The following is an 8,826-nucleotide window of genomic DNA, read 5'->3' on the forward strand; positions in this document are numbered from 1 at the left end:
TTCTTCTTACTCTAAAGAAAGGGACAGCAAACTATGGCCCCAGGCCAAACCTGTCCTCGGCCTGGTTTTGTAGTCTCCCCGAGCTCACAAGTTCTTACACGGTTGAAGGGTTGTAAAAATAAGAAAGAATGGAAATACGCAGCAGAGACAGTCGGTGGCCACAAAGCCCAACCAATTTGCTACCTGTCCCTTGATAGGAAAAGTTTGTGACTCTGCTCTAAAGGCTTAACTTCCCTCAGGCTGTTTTGTCTTTTACTTATTTGATTAGATTCAATTTTTTCCTAATTAATTTTTTCTTAATTAAGGAAACATGATTATTGTTCTGGGAGAATTTCGAAACACTGATAAAACAGGGATGCATAAGCCACCTGGGCAGCTATAGGCCTTGAGGAACCCAAGTCAGGTCGATACTCTATTCACTTCTGTCATCGGCCTGGGATTTATTCGTCTGGGTGTGTCTGGGAATGCCTAAAATAGCTATAAATGTGCCTTATAAATGTGCCTCTTTGGAAACATTGCATCACACCTTAATGACTGATCCTAGGGAATTTCCAAGGTCATTCTTATAGCTTTGCTGTCAGCCCCGGGTCCAGCTCATTCCGAGGAAAGAGGAGAACAGGGTGGAGTCCACCCTGCCTGCCCGCTCCACCCTGGCTGCTTCTGCGTCTCCCCCAGGGTCCCCTCACTTCGTGTTTCTCCCTCGACTCCCTCCCCAAGTCTGCAGGGGGGACATTTGCAGGAGGACAGTCAGATAGACTGGACATTCATCGCTCCAGATTCTGTTTGGATCTTATCAGCTGCTACACAAATTTCTCCTCCCATATCTGTTCTTGTTACTTGGAAAAAAAATTCTTTCTGGACTCAAGTTTAATAGGAGTTGAGTTACCCAGGGAGGGGTCTCTGAGGTAGACAGGTGGATCTGTTGATGATAATATGCAAACTCTGGTCTTCAAAAGGCTTTTCCAGTCACTCCGCTTGGCTCCTCTCTGTCCCCTTTGTCCCATAGCACCTCCCCCTCCATTCATCTTCGCTCCTGTCTCTGGGACTACTCGAAGAAACCGAGCATTGTCATTGTTACTTTCTACTGCTGTATTAGGTAGGATATTTTAGTTTTCCCGTAAACTCTCACAGTCAGACTCCTGAAGATGCCCAGCAGCCAAAAGGTGCTGCAGTGTCACAGGCTGCCCCCTCCTTGGAAGGCAGTTGTGGTTACAAAGAACAAAAGACATATTTTGGTTACAACGGTGACAGGGGGTAGGAAGGAGATGCTCATAGTAGAGGTATCTTAACCAAGATTGTGGGTCCCGGAAGGTGTCCATGGAGGAGAGAGCTGTAGGCTGAAGTTGGAACAGGAGCTGGCCATCGAAGTGTGGGAAAGAGGGCATGCCAGGCAAAAGGCAAGAACAGGTTCAGAGACAGAGGTAGGAACGTTCTGGAATTAGAGGACTTGAAAGAAAGCTGGAGGTTGTGGATTATGGAGAAGGAAGGGGCAGTGGTCATCATGAGACGGTGGCGGGTTGTGGGGAGCAGGTCTTGCCCAGCATTGCAGGACCGGTTAGAATCCTGGACTTCCTCCTGGGGGCAGTGGGGATGCTCTTAGGAGCGTTCCATGTGCTGCTGTGTGGAGAAAGGGCTGGAAGAGGAAGGGGAGAGGGAGACAGTGAGGAAGCCAGGTGCAGGAGGGATGGATCGAATTTAGGGGAGGCAATAGCAGTGTGAGGAAGTGAACGAATTTAGCATCTGTTAGGAGGACTCTAAGAGGTTGGTGAGGGAGGGACACGGCCAAGAATTGCTCCGGGTTCTGGAGCAGGTATGGGAGAACATTTTCGTGGCTGGGTTGTTTTGGGTGAGGGCAAGATTGTGACATTAGGGTCAGTTGTGAAGAACTGGAAATGCCTGTGTGTTGTCTTCGTGGAGATACTGAGTAGGCTGTGGGAAGGGCAGGTCTAGGGCCAGAAAAGGGCCCAGGAAGGGGAGCCCCCACAGAAGCCACAGAAGGAGAGGAAAACCAGGGAGTTCTGGTGCAGGTGCCAAGGAGAGAGAAGGTTTCAGGGGAGAGTGGGCACCACTGGGAAGGCACAGCGCGCCAAGAGCATGGCAATGGGGAGGGGCAGACGTGGTGCACTGCATCCAGCAACTGGGAGATGGGGAAGGGCGTTTGGATGGTGTGATGGGCTCAGGGAGACCGGGCTGCAGACAGGGGCCGGGGACAGCCTGTTACACTGAGACTCCTCTTAGACTCTCCAACGAAGAAAGGCCCCTTCTCTGGCCCCAGGAAAAGGAAAATGTCTTCAGGAACCACTCTGAACTGCTGATCAACCTGTCCAGTTCGACATCCTACTCCTTAGGAGCTGTCCCGGAGACACCTGAGCTGTTGCTGATTCGTATCTAACGTCTCTTAAAGAAAACTGTGAACCCAGGAGCCCTGCCCTTTACCATTAGCCTCGATCTACGCTAAAGAGAGATCAGGAAAAAACTTCCCAGAATGATTTAGCCCAGAGCAAATAACGTTCCTCCTGCGGGAAGAACACAGATGTGATCACTGCTGCTCGTTGGAGCCCCTGGGGGCAAAGGTCAGGTTTCTTCCGGCAACCGGGCCAATTGTCCTTTGATCAATGAGACTGAGATAAGGGAATAAAAAGAGGGAGAGGCCTCTTTTCGCAGAGATGACAAAGACAGACAGAGAAATTGTGCTTAAAGGGCTATCAGAAATGTCATGCCACCCCAAACACCTCCCGTACCTGCTGGTCACTGCTGGTCACTGACATGGTCACTGACACGGTCTGTAAATTTGCCGGCGGAGCTTTGTTCCTCTGAAGTGAAGGATTATGCCCCGTTAAAATCAGGGTGCACCTGGAAAGAAAAATGATGGAGGAGGCATAATGGTCGACAGGGAAAAGCACAGTACAAGTGGAATGAGGTTCCAGAAGGGGAGATAGGAAAGCACAAGCCTGACTGACTGCTCGAGTTTGTGAGTAGTGAGCAAAATGGGGTTTTAAAGGCATAGTCTGAACATTTGTGCTCTTTTGTCGAGGAGGCATTTTATCCGGGCTGCTTCGTAAGGATGTTCAGGTTGTGCACTGCACACCTACAGGGGCACTGTTGATTTTGCAGCCAGGACCTCTACAGGAGGCCCTAATTGCAATTTTCTGAAGATGAGGTGCCCATGTGAAGGGTGGAGCCATAGACTGTACCTTCTTACAATGCAAACTGTGTCTTTTTTATTCTTTATCTTTGCAGCATATAAACCAGGACAATACACACTGAGTGTTCAGAAGATTATTTTTATAATGGCAGTGGTGGAAGTGTCTTTCATTCTAGTCTCTTCTTTAAAAACCAACAGAACAGAGGTTCAGGTCACCAGTCTCATCCAGGCCACACTTGGGCCAGTGAATATGGGTATTTCAGATCCAGGTATGTGTCGGGCTGTGTCAGAAGCCCACCTTGCCCCTGCTTAAAGGGATGGAGAGGAGACAGCTGGCCAGGAATAGAGATCCAAGGTCCTCTCTCTCTGAGAAAAGATATCTGAGCAAGACGGACAGTCTTACATTGTGATTGAGGCTTCAAACCCAGCGGATGGGTATATTCATACCCTCCACAGTTTGCATATGTGAGTTTGTGTGTATGTGTGTGTGTGTGTGTGGTGTGAATGAACAACACACATACACAGAAAGATATGGAAGGTGGTTCAAAAGGCAGTACAGTGAATACAAAGATGCTAGGAGCACATCTTCATGCTTCTACTTCATGGTCTGAATTTCAGTTTAGGCAAGTGACCAGCTCCGCTAGGAGGTAGAATTTTCTGTCTCTGACCTCTTGAATTTGGATTTTTATCATGCCTGATTTTTTAAAAATTTTCGAAGCTCTGAGGTGGGCAGTTAGTACCATCTTCAAAACCATTCTGGACCATTCTGGACCCTGAGGGCAATTGAGCATGTTTTACTCTCTCTTCCCCATAACACTGAGGTCCTTCTGCTGAAGAGCCGTGAAAGGCTTCATTTTGGCTGCACTTTAGTGGCTGCTGGCAGCTCTGTTGTCAAACGCGCCGTAGACACAAGAGGGCGGTGTGTGCTCAGGAGTCAGCCCTGGGGCGGGCTAGAAATCCACCCTCTGCAGGGATGTCTGACTGAACTCCCGGACCTAAAAGGGATTGATTGATTAAAACAGGTTTGGGAGGGGCAAGGTTGACCCCAAACCCAATCGGACAGGCCTGAACATGAAGTCAGCGTGAGGAGGCAGTCTGGCAGGAGCTGGGAGGAATTCTCGTCCCCGGTTCCACACCGTGGCTCCGTCTGTGTGGCAATGCAGGCTAACGATGGCTGCAATCAAGACTCGGCCTCTGTGGGGACGTCAGGAAAGACAGCCATCCAGACTGCAGGAATCTGCCGCTGTCTTGATCCCTGATCACAGAAATCTTATTCCAAGAAAGCCTCTCATTCATTTGTGGGAAACTTACTACACACAGGCCATGTGCCAGGCACGGGTCGAGGGGCTCAAACGCAGCCCCGAGTCAGCTGGCCCCGGCCCCGCCCTCCTGAAGCTTACGCTCTATTGGGAGGGAGGCTGAGCAAACCAGGACACAAATCAATAACTTCGGGCACATTCACTGTTCCCAGCTTGTAGTTTTGTTTCTCTCTGAGCTCGTCCCAACCAGCACTGTCTACATCATCTACTCTTTTTTACTGATGTCTAGTTGAGTTACAGTATCGTGCAAGTTTCAGGCATACAACATAGTGACTCAATATTTTTATAGCGTCTACACCATTCATAAAATAGTGGCTATTTCCCCTGTTCTGTACGATCTGTCCTTGTGGCTTATTTACTTTGTACACAGCAATTTGTACCTCTCACTCCCCATCCCTATCTTGCCTCTCCCCACTGGTAACCACTAGTTTGTTCTCAATATGCGTGAGTCTGTTTCTTTTCTGTTTTATTCACCAGTTTGTTCTGTTGTTTTTTTAGATTCCACATGTAAGTGATAGCATATGGTACTTGTCCTTCTCTGTCTGACTAATTTTGCTAAGCATAATACCCTCCGAGTCCATCCATGTGGTTGCAAATAGCAAAATTTCATTCTTTTTGAGCTTAGTGTTCCATTGTGTGAGTGCATCTTCATTACCCATTCGTCTGTTGATGGACACCTAGGTTGCTTTCATATCTCGGCAATTGTAAATAATGCTGCTATGAACACTGAGGTGCATTATTTTTTCCTATTAAAGTTTTTGTTTTCTTCAAATATATACCCAAGAGTGGGATTGCTGGGTCATATGGTAGTTCTATTTTTAGTTTTTTGAGGAAACTCTGTATGGTGGCTGCACCAATTAACATTCCCACCAACAGGGCACAAGGGTTCCCTTTTTCTCCACAGCCTCGCCAACATTTGTTATTTCTGGTCTTTTTGTTAATAGCCATTCTGACAGGTGCGAGATGATATAGCATCATGGTTTTGATTTGCATTTCTCTGATACTTCATGATGTTGAACATCTTTTCATGTGCCCGTTGGCCATCTGGATGTCTTCTTAGGGAAAATGTCTATCAGGACTTCTGCCCATTTTTTTTTAAATCAAGTTGTTTTTTGCTATTGAGTTGAATAAGCTGTTTGTATATTTTGGACATTGATCCTATTGGTCAGATCATTTACGAACATTTTCTCCCATTCAGGAAGTTGTGTTTTCATTTTGTCACTGGTTTCCTTTGCTGAGCAAAAGCTTTTAATTAGGTTACATTATGTATTCTTATTCTGAGAGAATGCAAGTCACACATTCAACTCCCAGTCATGGCTGCAGGCCACATTTTTAGAGACACCATCTGGCTCCATTTGATCTGACTGTTTAGTGAAGAGAGGGGATGGCAACAACCTTCTACCAATGAAAGGGGATGACGAAAGTGGAGTCTTTGCCATAGAGATGGTCTCTGGCTCAGCCCGTCTGCATTCAAGTGATTCTGGCTCTACTCAGCAGAGTGAACGCTGTGTGCTCCCTCTCCCACAGACCTGTCCCTCACCTACGGAACCAGAAGTGAGCTCTGACCCCTCTAGATCCCATACAATGTGGCACTTTTGTGGGAGAGCCTGGCTACTTCAGATCCCTGCCCATAGCACCCCGCTTTATTTCATCATCAGCTTCTTCGTGTCCTAGAGTCTGCTTAGCCATTCTCCATTTGAAAAACTGGGATCTGAGGAAATGAGAAACAGGTTATAACTGTTTGTAAACTATCCGTCCTCCCCTCACACAGACATCACCCATTAGAGGGTAGCACCTCGCGAGCCGGCCCAGTGAAAACCCTTTCATCAAACCATGAATGGTGCAACCACAGATTTCGTAGGGCCCTGCAGTGTCCCCGCACCTTGCTGTCTCTTCTGAGCCAGGGCAGCGTGTTCAAGTTCAGGGTGTGTCCTTGGGAGCACGTGGCTCACCTTCCAAAAAAGGTCAAAGGGCACAGTAAAAACAGCACTTTAGCTGTGACCTCATACAGACGTCTTCTGCCCAACAGTCCGACAGAGAGCACCTCTCTCTCTGTCCATGCGCCACATTGGGCAGTTCTGGCTTGCAATTGCAAAATGCATCCTGACAGCACTGTGCTTCCAACCCCAAGAGGGACTTTGACTCTTGCGTCCGTCAGTTCAGAAGAAATGAAAGAAGAAAAAAAAAAACAAAATAAGAAAAAAAGTCCCACAGTTAGTTGGATGAGGATGGAGACTGGGCGCCGTGACTTGAAAGTCGATAAAGCTGAAAAAGTTGACAAGAAGGAAGATCTCATTCCAAACACGCTGAGCTTTCTGTTCGAGCTCAGCTTTGGCGAACGGTCCAAATTCTGGCAGACGCACTTCTCTTCATCCGTCAGCAGCGAGCCTTTCGCCAGGATTCTCCGTTCTCTCCATCAGGCACCACTTTCAGACTTTGCCTTTCCTGTCAGGAGACGTTTAATTCATCATTTTCTTCAGGCCTTGAGAGAATTTCTTTGGAGTAGGAGTGGTGGGGGAGTGACTTCATGACAAAAGTAAATGTTACAGCTCTTCCTTCATGTGTAATAAAAAAAAATTACTTATTTTTGAGTAGGGAAGATACACATGATCCAAAATTCAAAAAGTCCAAATGTGACTGCTACCAGGGCCAACTCCACATTCCTAACCCCTGGTGCCCAGGCACCTGGTTCCTCTCAACAGAAGCAGAGCCATCCATCTGCCTAGAGATGGTCTCTGTGTAAATTAGGAGAGAGAGTCTTTCCACGGCTTTTGAAAGTATCTTTTTCTAATGTCTAAATTCAGATGAATTCTGAAAACAAGATATGAAACGAACATGAAAATACACTAAATGGACCAAAATGGTTTGTCCAATGAAAGTCCTGAGGCTAGATCACAAAATTCGTTTGGTTTTTCTTTCAATTGCTTCAACAGAAATGCGACTGAACTTGTGGTCAGTCTGGAAACCTCTTCGGTACTCTGGAGTCTGATACGGCGTGTTTCTTACCCCTTAATGTCCAGTTCATCATTTCTTAGTTAAGGCCTTTATCATATTCCTTTGCGATGGAGAGAAGGGCCTCAATCCTTAAAAGTAAGGGAACAGAGTTTTTTCCTTTTTTTAAGATGAGTTCCTTTGTTATCAAAATCCGGGGGAAGGCTAGCTGGATACCCAACTAACTGTACGCCAAGAGGGGACACTTGGTCTTTGGGGGCATATTAAGTGGTCTGGGGAATCCGCTGGGTCTGGGAGGACACACTTGTTATGCTCCCGAAGCTTGAAGTTGAATGGAACCTCAGCAGCAGTTCAACTGACCTGATCTCAGATTAACAGGCCTGACCCAGCCCGACCTACTGGCCGTGGGTCTGGTCAGCACTCAGGTCCAAGCAGGGGGTCACCTGTCTCTTTTTCTACGCCCTACTCCACCTCAAACCACCCCCAGGGAAAGCTCTCCAGGCCTAAGAGTGGGTCAGATTCACCTTTTTTAATCATTCTACAGCACCTAGAAGAGTAACCAGCACAAAGCAGGCCCGCCCTCCTTAATTGTTGACTGAAATAAACAAGAACAACGAATGTTTTCTGTAGTCTATGCCCTTATTTTATTGATCACCATTTCTAAAATTAAAGTCCTTCACTTCGATCTAGATTCCAAGGTACCTGGACCCTTAATTGTTTCTGTTTGATACTTTCAGAAGTCTAAGAGAAAAGTCCGGTTTCCTTGCCAAGGGATCTGCCTCAGAGGCATCCTGGCTTTCAGAGCCCCCTCCTCAGCCTGTGGAGTGGAGGTGATTCTCGTGAGTGTGCCCCAGGGCTGTGCTGGGGCTGGAGGCCAGGCCAATGCTTCTAAAATAACAAATCTCGGCTTCCCAAATCCTCACGTATCAACACCCTCACTCGTTTCTCCAGGGCTCCTCCTGGTTCAGCCATTTATCTGACTGAAATGCTTTATTTGCAGGTCGACAGTGTTGGGTGCCCTCAGGCAGCCAAATGCGTCTCTCACAGAGTAGGGCCCCACCTTCTGGTTGCTGCAGGCTGTGCTGCTGGAGGGGATTCTGGAGAAGGGAAGGAAGGCCTCGTCTTTGGGCTCATTAAGGCCACAAAATATATCTGGGTCCTTCGAGGCGAATGTGGTTCTTTTCTCCTCATTCCCTTCCGTTGACCATCCTGGATAAAGTGTGTGGAGCCTACTGGGGACAAATTATTGAGTGCAAAGATGTTGAGTCTTTCCAGTTTTATTCAAGTCAAGCATTCCAGGGCAGTAACTCAACCAAACCGTTCCTACTTGAGAAGGCGCAAGTGTGGAATGACAAGCCGAAATGCCCGGGTTGCAGCCAAACTAGCCTTCTGAGATCCCTGGGTTCTGAG

Source organism: Vicugna pacos, chromosome 5 (genome assembly GCF_048564905.1).
Source record: "Vicugna pacos chromosome 5, VicPac4, whole genome shotgun sequence".
Lineage (NCBI taxonomy): Eukaryota > Metazoa > Chordata > Mammalia > Artiodactyla > Camelidae > Vicugna > Vicugna pacos.